Source organism: Schistocerca serialis, chromosome 1 (assembly GCF_023864345.2).
Source record: "Schistocerca serialis cubense isolate TAMUIC-IGC-003099 chromosome 1, iqSchSeri2.2, whole genome shotgun sequence".
Classification (NCBI taxonomy): domain Eukaryota; kingdom Metazoa; phylum Arthropoda; class Insecta; order Orthoptera; family Acrididae; genus Schistocerca; species Schistocerca serialis.
The window spans coordinates 1,251,456,281-1,251,468,595 of NC_064638.1; the positions used below are offsets into that span (position 1 = coordinate 1,251,456,281).

The window sequence follows — 12,315 nt, forward strand, 5'->3', positions numbered from 1 at the left end:
TGTTTTGAGGCATCAAGGGATCACAAATTTAGCATTGTAAGGCAGCGTGGAGGGTACAAATCATAGATGGACACCAACAGATGAATACACTAAGCAGATTCAGAAGGATGTAGGTTGCAATAGGTACTGGGAGATGAAGAAGCTTGCACAGGATAGAGTAGCATGGAGAGCTGCATCAAACCAGTCTCAGGACTGAAGACCACAACAACAAAAACAAGGTTGGATTTCGGACCCTATGGGTCCATCGTCAGGTGTAATTTATCTTAATACATGTTTTATTTCTTTTTCTGAATCAGGTAAAATGCATATTCCTGTCACGAAAAGGTTTAATGTTACGTTATGAATTTCGTATGTCGAACGCGGAAAATATGTGCAAAATAGTGTAAAATGAACAGTGTAAACTTACCACATCATCCAAGGAAAGCATTTTTAACGTCTTAGTACCGGCAAACGTTCTTTTCTCTCTCGTTTTAGTACATGTCACTTCATTCAGGATGTACGTTTGCACACATGTTTAAAAACACTTCACAGATGTTTCTGTACATGTGAAGTGTTTTTAAACATGTGTGTGCAAATGTACATCCTGAATGAAGAGACATGTTCTAAAACGACGGAGAAAAGAACGTTTGCCGGTACTAAAACGTTAGAAATGCTTTCCTTGGATGATGTGGTAAGTTTACACTGTTCATCTTCCACTGTTTTGCACGTATTTTCCGGGTTCGACATACGAAATTCATAACCTAACATTAAACTTTTTGGTGACAGGAATGTGCATTTCACCTCATTCAGGACAAGAAATAAAACATGTATTACGATAAATTACACCTGACGATGGACCCACAGGGTCAAAAATGCATCGTGTAGTTAATAAAACACGAAAAAATTGACTGAAGGTGTTGTTTAATTCGTATCTCCAATATTTTGAATACAGTCACGGTGTAAGCTGCAAAATATGCATAAAAATAAAAAAAATCATAAAAGTGTTAGTAGTGGTACTAAATCATTAGTAAGGCGAGCTATGTTGATACTATTGGTTGCAGTACTACACTCATGTTAGTACTCGTGCTTGTAACGGCATTGCTGGTAAAGTTATTGGTGACAGTAATAGTCGTGGTGGTGGTGGTGCTGTTAATAATAACAGTAGTGCTCGTACCTAGTAGTACTAGTAGTGGTACAAGCGTCCGTATTGGTAATTGTGGAAGTAGCAGTAGCGGTGTTAGTGGTTTAGTGGTAGTGTAAGTAATGTTGGTGAATTCGCAGATGGGGTAGTTGTATTAGTAGGACTGGTAAGCACTAGGAAAGGGCGACAAGGAGTAGTAGTACACTACTGGCCATTAAAATTGCTACACCAAGAAGAAATGCAGATGATAAACGGGTATTCATTGGACAAATATATTATACTAGAACTGACATGTGGTTACATTTTTATTCATTCGAGTGTATACATCCTGAGGAATCAGTACCCAGAACAAGCACCTCTGGCCGTAATAACGGCCTTGATACGCCTGGGCATTGACTCAAACAGAGCTTGGATGTCGTGTTCAGGTACAGCTGCCCATGCAGCTTCAACACGATACGATAGTTCATCAAGAGTAGTGACTGGCGTACTGTGACGGGCCAGTTGCTCGGCCACCATTGACCAGACGTTTTAAATTGGTGAGAGATCTGGAGAATGTGCTGGCCAGGGCAGCAGCCGAACATTTTCTGTATCCAGAAAGGCCCGTACAGGACCTGCAACATGCGGCCGTGCATTATCCTGCTGAAATGTGGGGTTTCGCAGGGATCGAATGAAGGGTAGAGAAACGGGTCGTAACACATCTGAAATGTAACGTGCACTGTTTAAAGTGTCGTCAATGGGAACAAGAGGTGAGCGAGACGTGTAACCAATGGCACCCCATACCATCACGCCGGGTGATACGCCAGTATGGCGATGACGATTACACGCTTCCAATGTGCATTCCCCACGATGTCGCCAAACACGGATACGACCATCATGATGCTGTAAACAGAACCTGGATTCATCCGAAAAAATGACGTTTTGCCATTCGTGCACCCAGGTTCGTCGTTGGGTACACCATCGCAGGCGGCCCTGTCTGTGATGCAGCGTTAAGGGTAGCCGCAGCCATTGTCTCCGAGCTGATAGTCCATGCTGCTGCAAACGTCGTCGAACTGTTCGTGCAGATGGTTGTTGTCTTGCAAACGTCCCAGTCTGTTGACTCAGGGATCGAGACGTGGCTGCTCGATCCATTACAGCCATGCGGATAAGATGCCTTTCATCTCGAGTGCTAGTGATGCGAGGCCGTCGGGATCCAGCACGGCGATCCGTATTACCCTCCTGAAACCACTGACTCCATATTCTGCTGACAGTCATTGGATCTCGACCAACGCGAGCAGAAATGTCGCGGTACGATAAACGCAATAGCGATAGGTTACGATCCGACCTTAATCAAAGTCGGAAACGTGATGGCACGCATTTCTCCTCCTATCACGAGTCATCACAACAACGTTTCACCAGGAAACGCCGGTCAACTGCTGTTTGTGTATGAGAAATAGGTTGGAAACTTTCTTCATGTCAGCACGTTGTAGGTGTCGCCACCGGGGCCAACCTTGTGTGAATGATCTGGAAAGCTAATCATTTGCATATCACAGCATCTTCTTCCTGTCGGTTAAATTTCGCGTCTGTAGCGCACCATCTTCGTGGTGCAGCAATTTTAATGGCCAGTAGTGTAATTACAGTTGTAGCAAAGTGTATGATGCAGAATGAGTAAATATCAGCACGTCCTTAATCTGTGAAGCATCACTTAAGTATTAACGTAGTTTAATTAACAACTGGAAATACTGAGGTACTAAGCAGTAGTTGTGTAACAGACTGTAATTATAAAAGATCGAACTGAATAAAACCTCGATAGAAAGGTACTATTAACAGTAATAGCGGAACGCCAAAATGCCGTCGGAACTTTCTCTTTGTGTGACAGCGTAGCATTCCGCCGAGCTGCCACGGCTGCCTTGCCTCAGACGGCTTGACGTGTCACAGTCAGAGTTCCTACCGGCGCACCGGGCCCGTCTGCACTCTGGATGCAAATCAGCCGAGCAGTTAGATTCGCGCCGCTCGCCCCTCGCCGCCCGCCGCTGACGGCTCCCTCCTCCACCCTCCATCCTCCATCCTCCCCCGCCGCCCACCGCCGCCATCTCCGCCCAGCATCCTCCCACACTCCTTCAGCCGTCACTCATTGACACCCTCCGCGCCGCCCCGCAGCAACCATGAATTCTACTCAGTCCGCCACGTCAACCAACCCCTCCGAGGTGCATTGGGTCCTTCGCTTATCTGGAACCACCAATTTCGCTTGATTATGGCTGAGTCTCTCAGTAGAACAGAGTTGGAAGTGGATTAAACACACAGGTGACGACTCTGCCACGCACGTTCTCTTCATATGATAAGCAAATCACGTTTTACATAGGGGCTAGAGTTCAGAATGCTGCAGCTGCCTTGGACAGTTTGACATTACCAGTCGTGCTGCAAACGCATAAATGCCCAAGAACCAGCTACACTGATTAGGGAAGCGGAATCAGAGCCCTCTCTATCGTACAAGTATTCCAATGACCTGTGTATCCGACCGTTTGTGCACGATAACTCCTCGTGGGTCCAGTAGCTACCATTTACCAAGATACTTAATTACATAATCTTCGGTTTCGAATGCTCTTCTACCGACTGCTGTCTCTAATTTACAAATTCTGCTTAAATTCGATATACAATTACACTTGTTGTTTAAGTGCTTCAAATTTCCTCTCGCTAGAACCGTCCATAGTTCTCAAAACAGCCAAACTACTGAATGTTGCTGGCGTTTCATTCTTCTAACCTTCTTCGCGTACCGACATTAATAACTCCAAATTATGTTCTCATTTAACATTTTTAAACAATATGTCAGTGTTTCCCAAAATATTTTTAATATCTGTTTCTGTGGTTGCTTCAACAATTAGGACATGGTTTGCTGTCCCTATACCTCTGATCTTAATTCTCTCTTCTTTTTCTCTTCAAAACCGGCGAGTAGTCTCCTGTAGCGCATTTTACAGAAACGAGCAATCTCAGGTTGAGCTGCGATCCTACCCGGCACATAGGTCACAACGAGGTGTACTTGGACGAGACAGATAAAAATTTAAGTGAGAAAAAAATTTATAAATGACCTCTTAGACTAGTTAGGTGAGCTGTACAGCGTTTTACTTCTTTTAATTATTAAATAAAGTATATAGGTCAGATGTCATCATGGTTATCACTGATTGCAACTGATATAGTCTTATGGTGTTAACAACTGCTCCAGCTCATTGAGGAATTTCTTTGTATGATAATTTCACTTATTTTTTAATTATCATCCTGCAAAATATTGTATCGTGGACCATCTTCTGGCCAAATAAAACATGAACAGTTGAGCATCATACGAAGGGCTATGCTCAGTGAAAGCGAGAATGAACTAAAAGACATGTTGCGCAAAATGAACTCTATTTACTTATTTAATTTAATCGTATGGTGATTTTACACAATATACAGTTGATATAAGGCAAATGATTTTATACAATATACATGTGATATAAGACAAGATTAAACCTTAAAGTCCGTGTTTTTCAACCAGTTAATTAAGCTGGGTGTGAGAGTGAACAAGTCATCGGGAATTCCAGGGTATGAATGAAGTGGACAGTATTGGATTACATGTTCAATTGTCCGCACTTCTTGATTACATTCACACATTGGTGAACTGATCCAGTCCCATTTGTACCTGAAGTAGCTACAACAACCATGTCCAGTCCTTAACCTGTTGAGGCGGCACCAGAGGTTCCTCGGTAGGTCAAAACCTTTTGGCTTCTTTGTGGGATCAATGTGATGGGCTCTTGTTCCCAACGTTTTTGTTGACCATTCATGCCTCCAGCTTTCATTTAGATGAAAACCATCCGCGATGAGTTGTCCTGCAGTAACACTTGCTGGTCTTCTCGATCGCAATCGTTGCTGTGGCGGATGACAGAATTCCTGGTGCAGTGGTAGAGAGGGTGATGCAGAGATTTTCTTGGCCTCCCTCAGTAGAGCTTGTTTCCGCCTTAAGTGAGGTGGAGGGATGTGACTCAGTACAGGTAACCAGTGGCATGGGGTTGATTTGATGGCACTAGTAATGCAGTGTCGTTAAGCTTTGTGTCTACCTTCTTCACATGTACACTTTACAACCAGAGAGGTGCACAGTACTTGGCAGCAGAGTACACAAGACAGATGCCAGTTAAACGCAGACAGTCAGCAGAGGTTCCCCAGGAGGTACCACTGAGCTTATGTAGTATGTTGTTCCTTGCAGCAACTTTATGAGAAAGGTTGGTGATGTGCTCTTTGTAGCTCAGGGTTCTATCAAGAGTGATTCCGAGATATTTTGGGAAAGGATTGTACCTCAACGTTTGTCCATTGAGCAGACCTCTAGATGAACTCTAATGAGCACACACTAAGGTCCTATAGTAAACGTATGAAAGGCGAAAGTAGTGAGGATTAGCATAGATACTTTCAGTGATAAATTTACCATCAAAAATGGGAAAAGGAAAGTAGCCGAAGTGAGAAATTCTGCTACCTTGGAAACAAAATAAATTAATTAAATATACATACTACTGTCACAGATGTATTTCTCATGTAACGTCAGCACGCTAATGCAACACCGCAACGATCTAGAATTGTTTGAACAGCACTGCATGAACAAGCCCCTGGTGACCCGGACGTCGCTGTGGCTTCCAATACGCAACATCTAACTGGTCCGTCCGCACTCCAGAGGGGGTGGCAGACAGTGGTGGGTTCGCGTGTCACTGGGCGGAAGGCGGAAGAGGGAGCAGGCCGTGCGGCTGGCTCCCTATGTCTTAGCAACAGGTACGAGGTGCTATCCAGTGCTGATCATGACTCTGTGAAAGAACGGGATGCGTCTCCAGATGGGCCAGCAGTCAATTTTCCTGTCCAGTCCGGACAAGTACAAAGGGTCGGTATGCTAGTCATGGAGAGCTCCAATCTTAGGCGGGTGATAGAGCCCCTCAGGGAGATAGCAGGCAAGGCGGGAAAGAATTTCAGTGTGCATTCGGTATGTTTGCCGGGAGGTCTCGTCCGGATGTGGAGCAGGCTCTGACGGAGACTATCGAGCGCGCTGGGTGCAACCGGCTGCGTGTAGTGGCACATGTCGGCACGAATGACGTCTGTCGCTTGGGTTCTGAGGCCATCCTCGGCTGCTTACGGTGGCTGGCTGATGGGCGAAAGCAACTAGCAACGCACGCGGAGTGCACTGCACCCAAGAAGAGGCTACCAGAGCAGCGCAGTACGTGTAGCGTGTACATGGGGCCTTCTTAGGTTAGAGAACCCCTCCCTTGGGATCAAAGACGATTTGCCTGTTAAATCAGCCACTTTGACCTCAGAGAATTTTGGTCCTCATAGATCACAGATGGAAAAGATTAATATGATTTTAGTAAACTGCAGGAGCATCCAAGGAAAGGTCCCAGAAATAGTATCGCTTACTGAAGTTAATAATGTACAGATAGTATTGGGAACAGAAAGTTAGCTGAAACCAGACTTCAGTTACAATAAAATCCTAAGTTGAGATTGGAATGTTTATCGTAAAAATAGGTTAGTCACCAATGGTGGAGGCGTGTTTGTTGCAGTAAAAATTTCAATAAAATCTAGTGAAGTTATCAGGGATTCCGAATGTGAACTAATCTGGGTGAAATTGACTATCAAAGAACGGTCAGAAATGGTGATCGGATGCTTCTATAGACCACGTGGGTCAGGATCTGTAGTTGTAGAGCGCTTTCAGAGCCTGCCGCTTGGGTTCTGAGGCCATCCTTGGTTCCTTCCGGCGGCTGGCTGATTTGGTGAAGACAACCAGCATCGCACGCGGAGTGCAAGCTGAGCTTAATATCTGCAGAATAGTGCCCAGAGTCGATCGCGGTCCTCTGGTTTGGAGTCGTGTGGAGGGTCTAAACCAGAGGCTCAGACGACTCTGCGACTATAATGGTTGCAAATTCATCGACCTCCGTTATTGGGTGGAGAACTGTAGGGCCCCCCTAGACAGGTCAGGCGTGCACTACACAGCGGAAGCAGCTACTAGGGTAGCAGAGTACGTGTGGCGTGCACACGGGGGTTTTTTAGGTTAGAGGGATCCCCCCTTGGGCGAAACGATAAAATACCTGACGGCTTACCAGAGAGGACATTATCATCGTTGATAAAGAACGTCCGTCCTCAGAGACCAAAAACAGGAAAAGTTAACGTAATATTGGTAAACTGCAGGAGTATCCAGGGCAAGGTTCCAGAATTAGTATCTCTTATTGAAGGAAATAGTGCGCATATAGTATTAGGAACGGAAAGTTGGTTAAAACCGGAAGTGAACAGTAACGAAATCCTAGACACAGAATGGAATATATACCGCAAGGATAGGATAAACGCTAATGGTGGAGGAGTATTTATAGCAGTAAAGAATTCAATAATATCCAGTGAACTTATTAGCGAATGCGAATGTGAAATAATCTGGGTTAAGTTAAGTATCAAAGGTGGGTCAGATATGATAGTCGGATGCTTCTATAGACCACCTGCATCAGCAACCGTAGTAGTTGAGCGCCTCAGAGAGAACCTGCAGAACGTCGTGAAGAAGTTTCGTGATCATACTATTGTAATAGGGGGAGACTTCAATCTACCAGGTATAGAATGGGATAGTCACACAATCAGAACTGGAGCCAGGGACAGAGACTCTTGTGACATTATCCTGACTGCCTTGTCCGAGAATTACTTCGAGCAGATAGTTAGAGAACCAACTCGTGAAGCTAACGTTTTAGACCTCATAGCAACAAATAGACCGGAACTTTTCGACTCCGTGAATGTAGAATAGGGTATCAGTGATCATAAGTCAGTGGTTGCATCAATGACTACAAGTGTAATAAGAAATGCCAAGAAAGGAAGGAAAATATATTTGCTTAACAAGAGTGATAGGGCACAAATCGCAGAATATCTGAGTGACCACCATCAAACGTTCATTTCTGGGGAAGTGGATGTGGAACAAAAGTGGAAAAAATTCAGAAACATCGTCCAGTACGCCTTAGATAAGTTCGTACCGACTAAGGTCCAAAGCGAGGGGAAAGATCCACCGTGGTATAACAATCATGTACGAAAGGTACTACGGAAACAAAGAAAGCTTCATCATAGGTTTAAGAGTAGTCGAACCATAGCTGATAAGGAAAAGCTGAACGAAGCGAAAAAGAGCGTAAAGAGAGCAATGAGAGAAGCATTCAACGAATTCGAACATAAAACATTGGCAAACAATCTAAACAAGAACCCTAAAATGTTTTGGTCATATGTAAAATCGGTAAGCGGATCTAAATCCCCTATTCAGTCACTCGTTGACCACGATGGCACCGAAACAGAGGACGACCGAAGAAAGGCAGAAATACTGAATTCAGTGTTCCGAAACTGTTTCACTGCGGAAAATCGTAACACGGTCCCTGACTTCAGCCGTCGCACGGACGCCAAAATGGAAAATATTGAAATAAACGATATCGGAATTGAAAAACAACTGCTATCACTTAGTAGCGGAAAAGCATCCGGACCAGACGAGATACCCTTAAGATTCTACAGTGATTATGCTAAAGAACTTGCCCCCTTTCTATCAGCAATTTATCGTAGATCGCTGGAAGAACGTAAAGTACCTAGCGACTGGAAGAAAGCGCAGGTCGTTCCCATTTTCAAGAAGGGTCATAAATCAGATGCGAACAATTATAGGCCTATTTCGCTTACGTCAATCTGTTGTAGAATAATGGAACATGTTTTGTGTTCTCGTATTATGACGTTCTTAGATAATACAAATCTCCTTCATCATAACCAACATGGATTCCGCAAACAGAGATCATGTGAAACTCAGCTCGCCCTATTTGCCCAAGAAATTCACAGTGCCGTAGACACTGGCGAGCAGATTGATGCCGTATTCCTGGACTTCAGGAAGGCATTTGATACGGTTCCGCACTTACGTTTAGTGAAAAAAATACGAGCTTACGGAATATCGGACCAGGTTTGTGATTGGATTCAGGATTTCCTAGAAGAAAGAACACAACATGTCATTCTTAACGGTTCAAAAGCTGCAGATGTAGAGGTAATTTCGGGAGTACCGCAGGGAAGCGTGATAGGACCTTTATTGTTTACAATATTCATAAATGACTTAGTTGACAACATCGGTAGCTCCGTGAGGCTATTTGCAGATGACACGGTTGTCTACAAGAAAGTAGCAACATCAGAAGACTCGTACGTACTCCAGGAGGACCTGCAGAGGATTAATGCATGGTGCGACAGCTGGCAGCTTTCCCTAAACGTAGATAAATGTAATATAATGCGCATACATAGGGGCAGAAATCCATTCCAGTACGACTATGCCATAGGTGGTAAATCATTGGAAGCGGTAACGACCGTAAAATACTTAGGAGCTACTATCCGGAGCGATCTGAAGTGGAATGATCACATAAAACAAATAGTGGGAAAAGCAGGCGCCAGGTTGAGATTCATAGGAAGAATTCTAAGAAAATGTGACTCATCGACGAAAGAAGTAGCTTACAAAACGCTTGTTCGTCCGATTCTTGAGTATTGCTCATCAGTATGGGACCCTTACCAGGTTGGATTAATAGAAGAGATAGACATGATCCAGCGAAAAGCAGCACGATTCGTCATGGGGACATTTAGTCAGCGCGAGAGCGTTACGGAGATGCTGAACAAGCTCCAGTGGCGGACACTTCAAGAAAGGCGTTACGCAATACGGAGAGGTTTATTATCGAAATTACGAGAGAGCACATTCCGGGAAGAGATGGGCAACATATTACTACCGCCCACATATATCTCGCGTAATGATCACAACGAAAAGATCCGAGAAATTAGGGCAAATACGGAGACTTACAAGCAGTCGTTCTTCCCACGCACAATTCGTGAATGGAACAGGGAAGGGGGGATCAGATAGTGGTACAATAAGTACCCTCCGCCACACACCGTAAGGTGGCTCGCGGAGTATAGATGTAGATGTAGATGTAGATAGTAAGACGTTGTCAACGGACCTGAGTAAAAACCCTAAGAGATTTGTGTCGTATGTAAAATCAGTAAGTGGTCAAAATCATCTATTCATTCTCTCAGCGACCACACCGGCACCGAAACGGAAGATAACAGAGAGAAAGCCGAAATATTAATTCGATCTTCCGAAGTGGTTTCACCGCGGAAGATCGTAGCACTGTCCCTCCTTTCAAGCGTCGTGAGAAAGTCGAAATAGCAGATATTGAGATAAACGATCGCGGCTACACTCGCGTAGTAGTGGAAAGGCTTCAGGTCCAGATGAGATACCTATAAGATTCTATGAAGATTATGCGAAAGAACTTGCTCCCATTCTAACAGTAATTTATCGTAGATCGCTTGAGCAACGAAAGACACCTAACGACTGGAAAAAAGCGCAGGTCATTCCCGTTTTTAAGAAAAGCCGTAAGACAGATCCACACAATTATAGACCTACATCGTTGACGTCAATCTGTTGTACAATTATGGAACATGTTTTATGCTCAAGAATTATGACGGTTTTGGAAAATGAACAGCTCCTCTATAAAAATCAACAAGGATTCCGCAAACAGAGATCGTACGGAACTCAGCTCGCTCTGTTCCTCCATGAGATCCATAATGCAGTGGACAACGGCGCTCAGGTTGATGCCGTGTTCCTTGATTTCAGTGAGGCATCTGACTCCGTCCTGCATTGCCGTTTACTGAAAAAAATTCGAGCGTACGGAGTATCGGAGCAGAGCTGCAATTGGATTCAAGACTTTCTTGCAGATAGAACTCAACACGTCGCTCTTAACGGAACAAAATCGACAGATGTGAAGGTAATTCCGGAGTACCGCAGGAAGTGTGGTAGAACCGTTGCTGTTTACGATGTATATAAATGATCTAGTAGAAAGCGTCAGCTGCTCTTTGAGGCTATTTGCAGGTGATGCAGTTGTCTGTAGCAATATAGTAACGCCAGAAGATAGTAAGAATTTCCAGTACGACCTGCGGAAAATTGATGAATGGTGCTGGCTCTGCCAGTTGACCCTGAACGTAAATAAATGTAACACATTGCGCATACGTATTTAAACACACACTCCGCCTTCAGGCCACGAGTGGCTTACCGGGACTATCCGAGTCGCCGTGTCATCCTCAGAGGAGGATGCGGAGAGGAGGGGCGTCGGGTGAGCACATCGCTCTCCCAGTCGTTATGATGGTATTCTTGACCGAAGCCGCTACTATTCAGTTGAGTAGCTCCTCAATTGGCATCACGAAGCTGAGTTCACTCCGAAAAACGGCAACAGCGCATGGCAGCTGGATGGTCACCCATACAAGTGCCGGCCACGCCCAACAGCGCTTAACTTCGGTGATCTAACGGGAACCGGTGTATCCACTGTGGAAAGGCCGTTGCCCATTGCACATACATAGGAAAAGAAATCCACTACTGTACAGCTACGCTATTGATGAAAAACAGCTGGAGACAGCGTCTAACGTAAAACATCTTTGCGTAAATATCCAGAGCGACCTTAAGTGGAATGACCATATTAAACAGATAGTGGGAAAAGCAGACACCAGATTCATCCGAAAATCCTAATGAAATGTAACTCATCCACGAAAGAAGGGGCTTATAAGGCGCTTGGTCTCCCGATTTTTGAGTATTGTTCATCTATCTGGGATCCCTATCAGGTAGGACTGATGAGGAGATATAGAAGATCCAAAGAAGAGTTGCGCGTTTCGTCACGGGATCGTTAAGCTGGCGAGAGAGCGTTACGGACATGCTAAACAATCCGCTGGAAGAGTTACAAGAGAGGCGTTGTGCGTCACGGAGAGAGTTACTATTGAAATTTTGTTACAGCACTTTTCAGGAGGAGTCGGACAACATATTACTTCCCCCGATGTACATATCGCATATTGACCACGAGGAGAAAATTCGAGAAATTAAAGCTTGCCGACAATCATTCTTCCCACGCACTGTTCGTGAGGGAACAGGGTTGCAGGGATCAGATAGTGGTAACGAAAGTACCCTCCGCCACACACCATTGGGTGGCTTGCGGAGTATGATGTAGGTGTAAAAGAGGTTCCTTGTGCTACCCCTAGGTTATCCGAGATTGATACACTGCGCAAAGTTAGGAAATGTTCGAATGTGATGTCTTTATACTGGACACAGCTCAGACCAATCTCCATGACTTGCAGACGGCATTTGAGCAGGATAGCTTCGCTACTGCTTCGATATTTTCTGGAGGTCGTGACATAACATAATAAGAGTG

The 12,315-nt window shown here is 44.7% G+C and overlaps 1 pseudogene; it reads right to left on the reverse strand.

Moving 5' to 3' along the window:
• Nucleotides 1-11,343: 11,343 nt before the first annotated feature.
• Nucleotides 11,344-11,460, reverse strand: LOC126422248 (5S ribosomal RNA; annotated as a pseudogene).
• Nucleotides 11,461-12,315: the final 855 nt, after the last annotated feature.